The sequence below is a fragment of the Rattus norvegicus genome, chromosome 6, assembly GCF_021556685.1.
Source record: "Rattus norvegicus strain SHRSP/BbbUtx chromosome 6, alternate assembly SHRSP_T2T, whole genome shotgun sequence".
Classification (NCBI taxonomy): domain Eukaryota; kingdom Metazoa; phylum Chordata; class Mammalia; order Rodentia; family Muridae; genus Rattus; species Rattus norvegicus.
This window is the reverse complement of record NC_141539.1, coordinates 17,656,665-17,665,755: the sequence shown is the minus strand read 5'-3', so window position 1 is coordinate 17,665,755 and position 9,091 is coordinate 17,656,665. Positions and strand designations below refer to the sequence as shown.

At 47.4% G+C, this 9,091-nt stretch overlaps 1 pseudogene; it reads right to left on the bottom strand.

Annotated features, from left to right (window-relative positions):
- Positions 1-7,873: 7,873 nt before the first annotated feature.
- Positions 7,874-8,730, bottom strand: H3f3a-ps3 (H3.3 histone A, pseudogene 3; annotated as a pseudogene).
- Between the last annotated feature and the right edge of the window lie 361 nt (positions 8,731-9,091).

Sequence of the window (9,091 nt, the reverse complement as noted above, 5' to 3'; positions counted from 1 at the left end):
CGGCTCTACCCCAACCAAGTGGAGCGTGTGGGCAGACATCTTCGACCTCCGCGCCTCGGTTTCCTCACTTGTCTGTGAAGGGGTTAGAGTGGGCCTGTGTTTCCTTTCAGCATACTGGGAAAGCTTGCTGTGTGTGCATTTGCAGTCACAACAGGGTAAACGAGATAAACAGGAGGGAGCCAGGACAAGGGTGGGGGGGGGGATCATGGGACGTCGAACTAGATGATCCCTTCATGTCTGTTTCTTACAGCTTTCCATGTTCTCCTCCAAGAGCTTTGCCCTTTCCAGGTATAGAAAAGAAAGCTTCTGGCTAAGGGCTCTGTTAGCAGAAGCGTAACAAGGACCTGAGGAGGAAGCAGTGAGCAGACACTCATCTCAGGACGGATACCGACCAAATCAAACCTCAGACCTGGAGCCTGGGCTCAGGGTCCCTGCCTTCTTGGGAGCTGTTGGGACTGATAAGGCTGGATGCAGGCAAGAGAGCGCCTAGAGACCTCGCCCCTGCTCCTGCTGCTCCTGCTCCTGCTCCTGCTCCTGCTCCTGCTCCTCCTCCCTACTTCTCCTTTTCCTCTGCCTCCTCTTCCTCTTCCTCTCTTCCTTAAAGCAAAGAAAGTCTGTGCCTTTTTTTTTCTTTTTCTTTTTTTCGGAGCTGGGGACCGAACCCAGGGCCTTGCGTTTGCTAGGCAAGTGCTCTACCGCTGAACTAAATCCCCAACCCCAAGTCTGTGCCTTTCTAGGTGGGAGCTGTGACCCTGGCCCTGCTATGGCAAACATGATGGGGTTGTGATAGGATATGAGATGTGGGGCATTGGGTTTGCCAAATGTTTTTGCAAATCTAATGCCTATAAGGTACAGTGTGGTGTCATGAGGAATGCCACTGAGTATGTGTCAGTAGATTGGCCAGATTTCGAAGAACATGGAGAAAGGAGGAAAGGTCTCTTAAAAGATTTGCTAGTGTTACAGGAGGAAGGGATGTGTAGTGGGATAGCATTCATAATTAAGGTCTTCAGAAGTCTAGGATGGGACTTTAAGTGTTGGGGGTGGGGGGTGGGGGGGAGGTGTAATGAATTGTTGGGTGACTCATTGTGTGTAAAATGGGATTATAACCAGACATGTTTGGTAGGTATAATGAAGTATGTGAAACAAGGGAGTGATCAGGATGTGCATGATGTATTGACAGAGTAGCCTTTCCTGAGAGCTCAGACAAGCCCCATCTTTCCAGCTAATATGGTCTCATCGCACTCAGTAGCAATCGTCTGTAACACCTCAGTTACAGATAGAGTCCATTGTTTTGTGGCCATTTGCATTGTGTCTGGCTCCCTTTTGAGGCTGCAGGCTGGAGCTGTTGAAATGCTGGATGCCTTCTGGCTTCTGCTACTGCGTCCTCTTTCAGCTCCCAGCCCCAGCACGCAGCCCAAGGCTGGCACTAAACTCTCACTTACTGTTGATTGAACCCATGGGTGAAAATAGGATCTGTGGTATATGTCTTTAATCCTGGCACTTGGGTGGCAGAGGCAGGTGGATCTCTGTGAGTTTGAGGTCAATCTGGTCTACAGAATGAATTCCAAGACAGCCAGGACTACACAGAGAAACCCTGTCTCTAAAAACCGAAAGAAGGAAAGAAAGAAAATAGGTTCTAAAACCAGTTTGCCTCCACCAATCAAGGAGGACCGTCTAGCAAAGCATAAAAGGGTCTCGCTCCAAATCCCCAAATAGAAACCCAGAAACTGCTGGGACATCTCTGTGACCTCAAGTGTAGGTTTTGTTATCTTGGCTGGTAATTTTAATCGTCTAAAGGTAGGTGTTGCCATCTAGTGGCCAAAGTGGAGAAATGCTTGCTCCATTGTTAGCCTCAAGTGCGAAAGGGGCCGGCAATGGACAGCCATCTGTCAGCGTCCAGTCCAGCCCTCTGGCCGGTGGGGATGAATCCCAGCTTTCCCGCTTCCTCTGGAATAGAGCAAATAGTTGCTGGAAGATGGAGATGGCAAAGTCCTGAACAGCCCCGCCCCGTTCCGCCCCGTTCCGCCCCGTCCCGTCATGGTTCTCTTCATCCGATCCTCTGGTTCCTGGAAATCATGCCCACGCTCCCTGCCAACCAGAGCCTGGGCTCAGCTCTTCAACTCCTCTTGAACGCAACCCTCCACTTGGGCGGCGGATCTCTCTGAGTTAGAGCTAGCCTGCTACAGAGTGAGTTCGTTCCAGGAGAGCCAGGAAGAAACTCAGAGAAACCTTGTCTCAAAAACCAAAAACAAACTCCGAAATAAACCTTTCTCAGCGCCCAGATAGCTCCGATCTCAGAGCAAGGGTCACCCTCTATGTCCCCCTGGTCACTATGCAGTAGACCTTGGAGTGGGTCTTCCTTCCTCCACAATTCCTGAGCCCCCGGAAGGGCTGACGGAGAGGTAGGAGGTGGCAGGACTGTAAGGGGAGCGGTGCTCATCCTGAGAGGAATGAGCAGCCCCTCCTTCAGGGATCTGAGTATCCAGATATACCAGTGCCTGGAGTTTGGCGAATCCGCTGGACCCGGCATAAGAGTGGGAGCAGAGGCAGAGATGGGAGATGAGGTGAGGGAAGTCAAGGCGGCTGTTGAGGAGTACCCAGTGCTGAGCGGACGGAGGAGTGAAAACAGCAAGGTGTGACCAGATAGACCGTGGGCAGCTTCTCCTGTGTGTGCAGCCCTGCCCCTGATTTGGGTTTAGGCAAACAATTTTGGGCTAACTGTAGGCTATACTGAGCTGAGTCGCCCTGAGGGACTCAGGGAAATGGGCTAAGCGCCATGGGGACAGGTGCGGTCACAGTACATTATACCTTCACATACCCTAAATGCTCCCATCAGCCTGGAAGATGAGGCATTTGGGCACAAGCATGGTTACTGAGTAAGTATGAAATGAGAGGGAGGGGCTGGAGAGATGGCTCAGTGGTTAGAGCAACGACTGCTATTCCTGAGGTCCTGAGTTCAAATCCCAGCAACCACATGGTGGCTCACAACCATCTGTAATGGGATCTGATGCCCTCTTATGGTGTGTCTGAAGACAGCTACAGTGTACTTAGATATAATAAATAAAAAAAATAAAAAGAAATAAAAAGAAATGAGAGGGAGACTTGAGGTGGACCCTGGAGAAACTGCAACATCTGGTCATCACTAGAAAGGAATCAGTAGACCTGGGAGAGGGACATACTAGACCCCTAGGATGTCTAGTGCTAGTGAAGACACAAACAGGGAAGCTCTTCTGGATCCTCCCATCTGAGCTGGGAAGATGGATGTCAGCAGTGAACAATTCTACACACCATGACCACAGGGCAGGTGTGTCTGACAGATACAGGACTCTATAAGAAACAATCATGGAGACGGGGCTTTACACGGGTTACATCTTGGCTGAGAGGAAAATGAAGGCGAGGGAACCCAGAGAGAGGGTGTGGCACATGAAAAGTCCCACCATTCTCTAAGTAAGGAGTGGGATATATAAATAATAAAGAAAGTAATGTTTAACACATTTCATCACAGGAGACTTGGGTTTTCTGAGGGGGGAAGTTTTAAATTATAAGTACAGTTTCTTTTTTATTGGCATGTACTCATTACACTCAGTAATGGATCTTATAAAAACATTTTCAGAGGGTGTGACTAAGTGGTAAGGCAGCTGGGTGGTGTATGCAAGGTATTGGGTTCAACCCCCTGTGCTGGGGGGAAAAAAAGACGTTTTCTTACAAAGTGATGGCTGACCATACTTTCCCCAACACCCTCCCCTTCTTCTCTACTCCTCCCGAGATCTTCTTTCTTCAGAGATTTTTTTTGTTGTTGTTCTTTTTTTCGGAGCTGGGGACCGAACCCAGGGCCTTGCGCTTCCTAGGTAAGCGCTCTACCACTGAGCTAAATCCCCAGCCCCAGAGATTTTTATTTCTATTTTCATTATATATAAATTGGTATATGTGTATATAAAATTTAGGGCCTACAATTGAAAGAAGATACATTTCTATGTGAGCTTTACTAATTTCACTTAACACAGTGATCTCCGGCCGCAGCCATTTCCCTGCAAATGACAGAGATTGATTCTCATTTATGGCAATGAAACTCTGCTGTGAGGAACTCAAACCTCTCCTGTGTGTCCCTTTCACACTCCGTTCACTCACCTCTTGACAGGCACCTTCACCCACTTGACTGTTATGATGGATGCTGTAATAAACCATGGTGACAGTGTTAAATGTTAGATGTTAAATGCATAGTTCTGCCACAATGCCTCAGCCTTCATCTTGTAGCTCATGACCTTAACCTGACCAAGTGTTCCTTACCCAGATCATAGTCATGTGGTTGTACTTTGTCTCGGGGCCTCCTGCACTCTAGAAGTTCCCTAGCCTCTCTGCCTCCAAACCCAGCAATTGGCTTAAAGATCAGACAGTGCTGCTTCATCTAGACAGCCTAAATGTTGCAAATGCATCCCACGAACTGACCATGAGAACTGCCCAGGGTGGCGGCTTGGCTCCCAACTCCTGTCTGTGTCTCTGATCAATCAATCTTAGAAGGTGTGTGCCATACGCCATCAATCCTGTCTGAGATTGGTGGCTGAGTGGTTTGTGTGGTTAATCCTGAACCCCAACACAAGCATCACTGTATGTGGTTTGGATGAGAATGGTCCTCATTCTCAGGCTCATGGATTTGCACGCTTAGTCCCCAGCTAATGAACTGTTTGGAAAGGATTAGGAGGTTGGACTTGCTGGAGGAAGTGTGTAACTGGGGTTAGGCTTTGAGTTTCAAAAGCCCACAACAGCATCCCTCCACCTCTGCCTGTGGATCAGGATATACACTCTCACCTCCAGGTCTGCCTGCCACCATGTTTCCCACCTTGATGATAATGGACTGGACCTCTGAACCTGTAAGCCAGCCCCAATGGCATGGTCCTGGTGTCTCTCCATAGCAATGGAACAGTGACTGAGACACCCTGGACTACTTTATTTAGTGTCCAGGAGTAGTAGATCTGGGTTATATGATAGATCTACGTTGAGTGTCTTGAGAGACTCCAAAGATGCTCTCCCTAGAGACTGGACCAATCTGCACTCTCCCCAGCCATGTCCAATCCTCCCTGACCACTGCCTCCCCACCAACATTTGTTGTCTGTTCTCTCAATGAGAGCCATTCTGACGGGTGAGATGGAACCTCAGTGAAATTTTAACTTGCTTTTTCCTGATGGCTCAGGATGCTAACATTCTTTCCGTGTATCTATGAGCTCACTGTGCTAACATTCTTTCCGTGTATCTATGAGCTCACTGTGCTAACATTCTTTCCGTGTATCTATGAGCTCACTGTGCTAACATTCTTTCCGTGTATCTATGAGCTCACTGTGCCTCGTCTTTGAAGAAATGTGCATCTGTTTTTATTAGCCCATTTATCGATTGGGTGGTTGGGGGGTTGTATTTCCTGTTTTGAGTTCTTTATATATTTTAGATATTCTGTCAGATGTCTAACTAGCAAAGATTCTTGCTCTGTGGGCTCTCTCTTGACTTGTTTTGCTATATTTTGTTTTGTTTTGTTTTTTGAGACAGGGGTTCTCTGTGGTGGCCCTGGCTGTCCCGGAACTCACTCTGTATACCAGGTTGGCCTTGATCCCAGAGACCCACCTGTTTCCGCCAATAAAAATTAAATCCAAGATAAAAAGGAAGACGTTGAACAGATACCAGTGAAATCCAGAGGACCATCAGAAAATATTTTTTGTAAACCTATATTCCAATAAATTGAAACATCTGAAAGAAATGGACACCCAGACGTGGTGATGTGTGCTTGGAAGGCAGAACTTGGGAGGCAGAGGCAGGTGGATGGATCTCTGTGAGTTGAAAGCCAGCTTACACAGTGGGTACCAAAATGGCTGCTACATAGAGCAACTGTCTCAAAAAAAATAATAAAAGAAATGGATGAATTTCTAGACACATCATCAACTGCCAAATAAATGACCTAGGGTGACTTGGCGGTGTGGGTTTACTTCTGCTCGTTTGTTACTAAGGCTCTGTGGGATACCTTGAAATCAGGTCTGGCCATACCTCCAACATTGCTCTTTCTGCTAAGGCTTGAGCTAACTGCTCTGGGTCTGCTGTTGCAACGAGTTTGCCTCATTTGTTGACATTTATGTTTATGCACGTATGTGTGCGTGTGCACATCCATGTCCATGAAGGTACATGAGTGTGTGCCCCCCTCCTCTATCTGTGTGTGTGTGTCTGTCTGTCTGTCTGTCTGTCCGTCTGTCTTGTATTCTGTGTTTGGACTTGAGCATTTGTGATTATGATATTGGTATTGGTTGGGTTTTCTTTTAACCACCCATGTTCTCTGGCTTAAAGCATCTGTAATGTTCGCACAGGACCATGTAGTAGAAGGGTTGGTGCATTCCTGTCTACGAGGCTGCAAGTGTAGCTTGGTAACTAAACTGGAAGCCCACAAGCTCAGGGCAGCAGACGGATCGCTTGAGCCACCATATGTTCAAGAGCAGCCTGGGCAATGCAGTGAAATTCCTGCACCAAGAAGAGCAATTTCCCGGGCAGTGGTGGCACAGGCCTTTCAGCCCAGCACTCGGGAGGCAGAAGCAGGAGAATCCCTGAGTTCAAGGACAGCCTGGTCTACAGATCAAGCTCCAGACTAGCCAGAACGACACAGAGAAACCTGTCTCAAAACACTGAGAGAGAGAGAGAGAGAGAGAGAGAGAGAGAGAGAGAGAGAGAGAGAGAGTGTTCTGGGTAAATACTTAACCACCAAACCCAGCAACCTGAGTTCAGTCCCTGGGATCTACATGGTAAAGGGAGAGAACTGACTGACTCTGGCGAGTTGTCACCGTGCACACACATAAATAAATAAATAAATAAATAAATAAATAAATAAATAAATAAATAACCAGACCTTTTAATCTTGAGTGTATTCTACGTGATACTTGTTTGTTCTTATTTAATAATTGTAAAAATAATGTATAATGAATACAACAATATAGAAACAGAAACCAACTTTTAGAAACCGTAACACAGTCACATTTCACTATGTCTGACGCCTCCTCTTCCTCAAGCTACACTTCCCTAGTTATAAATAACGTGGGAGGGGCTGCTGCCACCAGTGTCTGGTTCCTCTCCCTATTAGAGGATCTTCCCCACCCCCCGCTCCATGCACAAACTCGTTCTCTCCCACAGTCCAAGCTCCCACTGGGATGAAGTGAGTCTGTGACTCTCGTGTCAGTCGCTTCTTGTCTTTGATGCTGAGCACCTTGTTTCCTAAGCGCGTGTACTGTACCAAAACATTGCTCTTCGCTTTGCTTAAGTGGGCTTCTATAGGCCCATATAGAAGCCTGTTTTCTCCTCCTGTGACATCAAAATAGATTGCCTCTAAAAGCTTCAGTAAAAACATACACATTGGACTCAGTGGAAGAGTGTTTGTCTAGCCTGTGTGAAGTCCTGGGCTCATCTCCAGCATTGGGGGCAGGGCGAGGGGCAGGACAAAGGGCGGGGCGGGGCAGGGCAGGGGGCTATTTTGCTGTCCTTGGTTGTAGTTGCTGTTGTTGTTATCATCATCAACAACAACGACAGCAACCTTGTTTGAGACAAGGTTCTAAATAGCCCAAGCTAGCCTAGAACCCACTATCTGTAGCCCAAGGTGTTTTTGTGTGTGTGTGTGTGTGTGTGAATGTAAAACATTTAATTTAAAAATGTTGAACACTACAATATATAAAATAGCTATTATAAATGCACATAGTTTATTCTATAGCTGCCAGGTTTACTTTTTTTTTTTAAAGGAAACTGTTACACTGTGGCTAAAACTTGTATCTTCAACCTTTGAAAAAGCCCACATTCTACCACAGTGATGTATGGTTAAACACTTGGATCAAGTCATAACCAGGTTTATTGCAAAAGGACCCTGTACACATTTATCAATTCTAGTACCTTAATAGCTACCCAACAAGTCATTAACATACAGAAACATGCATCATGAGAAGCAAGAAGTATCACCCATCCCTTCTGCATATTAGCAACTTGTCACTCCTGAGCCACAGTGCTCACATCACTGAGGTCTGTGAACAGTCACTCTTTCCATTCATCCTGAGTGAAAGACGGAATGACTTAAGTACAAATGCAACATATTATAAACAATTTCTTACCAAAAAAGTCACAAATTAAACCAAAGTATTTTACAGAATTTACTACAAAATGCCATAAAAATCGCTTCAACTTAAGCTCTCTCCCCCCGTATCCGGCGAGCCAACTGGATGTTTTTGGGCATGATGGTGACTCTCTTGGCGTGGATGGCACACAGATTGGTATCTTCAAACAACCCCACCAGGTATGCCTCGCTAGCTTCCTGAAGGGCACCGATGGCTGCACTTTGAAACCTCAAGTCGGTTTTGAAATCCTGGGCGATCTCCCTCACCAACCTCTGGAAGGGTAGCTTCTGGATGAGCAGCTCAGTCGATTTCTGGTAACAACAGATCTCTCTTAGAGCCACGGTCCAGGGCCTGTAGCGATGAGGTTTCTTCACCCCGCCAGTAGAGGGCGCGCTTTTCCGGGCCGCCTTGGTGGCCAGCTGTTTGCTGGGGGGCTTTCCCTCAGGTGGACTTCCTAGCGGTCTGCTTGGTTCGGGCCATCTTCTCTCACCCAAAGCCGAAGTCTGAGGCCCTTGCTGGGACCGACGCGCCGCTGTAAGCGCTCGAACAAGCGCCGCAATCGCAGAGCAGAACAAGATGAAGTTCCTCCAACGAACGACCAAACCGCTCTGCGCCCCAAGGTGGGTTTTTTTTTTTTTTTTGGTTCTTTTTTTCGGAGCTGGGGACCGAACCCAGGGCCTTGCGCTTCCTAGGTAAGCGCTCTACCACTGAGCTAAATCCCCAGCCCCCCAAGGTGTCTTTAAATGCCGTGTCTTTAAACTCCCCAGTGCTAGGATTGCAGACATGCACCAGCATCTTCCACTCTGTTCTACTGTGCCCTTCTAAACATTTAGGGGGGAGGGTGCATGCGTGTACGTGTGCGCGCGCATGGCGCATGTTGAGCCTGACTCTTCCGTCTGCCTCAGTCTATGAGTACATCACTCAGGAAGCCAAGAGTGGTGTTAAACAGCACCTAATGACTGAAGCAATGG